The sequence below is a fragment of the Mytilus galloprovincialis genome, chromosome 2 (assembly GCF_965363235.1).
Source record: "Mytilus galloprovincialis chromosome 2, xbMytGall1.hap1.1, whole genome shotgun sequence".
Taxonomy (NCBI): domain Eukaryota; kingdom Metazoa; phylum Mollusca; class Bivalvia; order Mytilida; family Mytilidae; genus Mytilus; species Mytilus galloprovincialis.
The window spans coordinates 96661909-96663721 of NC_134839.1; positions in this window are offsets into that span (position 1 = coordinate 96661909).

The window sequence follows — 1813 nt, forward strand, 5'->3', positions numbered from 1 at the left end:
AAAGTAACAAAAGAAACAGGCCGGTTACAACCAGCCGAATAGTTTTTCTGCACTTGTAGTCAAGTCAAGGTCCTCGGCTATCGCCTCGGACCTTGACCTGACTACTCGTGCAGAAAAACTATCCGGCAACGGTTGTTACCGGCCTGTTTCTTTGTTACCTTTGTATTTTATCTTATACTTGTATACCTGCTTTATTGATTTCAAAAAAGCCTTTGATAAAGTTTGGCATGAAGGCTTATTTTATAAATTAAGAAAACTTGGTGTTAGTTATGTGTTTTATAATGTTGTTAAAGATATATATATAGTAAAACTTTATTGTCAGTGAAAATTGACCCTAATCATGTAACTGTCACTTTTTCATCTTTTATAGGAGTGAGACAGGGAGATCATTTAAGTCCCATCTTATACAACATTTTGTTAATGATATTCCAGATATATTTGATGAGGATTGCTTTCCAGTTAAACTAAATAATACAAAACTTAATTGTCTGATGTATGCAGATGATCTAATTTTACTTTCTGAAAGTCCTAGGGGTCTACAAGAATGTCTTGATAAACTACAGATCTATTGGAATAATTGGGGACTGGCAGTTAATATTACTAAATCCAAAGGCATGATTTTTAGCAATTCTGGTAGACTTCTTTCTACTAAAGTTCATTTAAATAATACCACCCTAACGAACACAAAAAACAAGTGAAACTGCGAGCTACTGCTCACTGATGAAACCGCCGCAAGTGGATAATATTAATAGTGTAAAAATATGCAAGTGTTCGGTAAACAGGAAGTTGTCGAGTGATGAATCTGAAAACGCATCACACGGTATAGCTGACTTATATAAATCCTGAAAGCAAATTTCAGAAATCCTTGTATTGTAGTTCCTGAGAAAAATGTGACGAAAATTTTTAACTTGGCTATCATGTTTAAAATCATACAAGTGTTCGGTAAACAGGAAGTTGTCAAGTGATCAATCTGAAAACGCATCACACGGTATAGCTGACTTAGATAAACCCTGAAACCAAATTTCAGAAATCCTTGTATTGTAGTTCCTGAGAAAAATGCGACGAAAAATATTCATGGGACGGACGGACTGACTGACGGAAGGACAGACAGAGGTAAAACAGTATACCCCCCTTTTTTTAAAGCGGGGGTATAATTATACCTACTTGGGTGTCAAATTTAGTATTAATGGCAAATTTACAGATGCCCAAAATGTATAATAAAAGGCTGAAGGACTTATTTAAACCAAAAAAAAAATGTTTCTCAGGTCATAAACCAAAAATAAAAACTCTACTTCATATTTTTGACCATACAGTTAAATCAGTCTTAATGTATGGCAGTGAAATATGGGGTGACATTAACTTTCACAAACTAAACACTAAAGGGGATAACTATTTCAAAAAAAAAAAATGCGGAGACCTGGCAGTAGAGAAGGCTCATTTATCAACTTCACAAATAATACACGATGGTCTTGAAGTATAGATTTTGCGTACTGACGTTGTTTATCATCTTAATAATTCGATTTAAAGGGCTTGACCGTTAAATCACGTTATCAGAGGAAGACAAGACTTGCTACAGTTCATGCACAGGTCAATGTAACGCGCATGTCTTAATTCGATTACACGGCATATCAATTTTACCAGCTAAAGCACTCCTCACAATATTTTGAATGCACGGTCTGCTAGGAAGTAACTATATATATCTAAGGTCAGATTGTTGAGTTTATTGTACGCATAATTAATGTAAATACTTATCTTAATAATTTTTCAATTTCAACTGATTATTGATTAATTAATTTCAAATCGGTCCCATTCA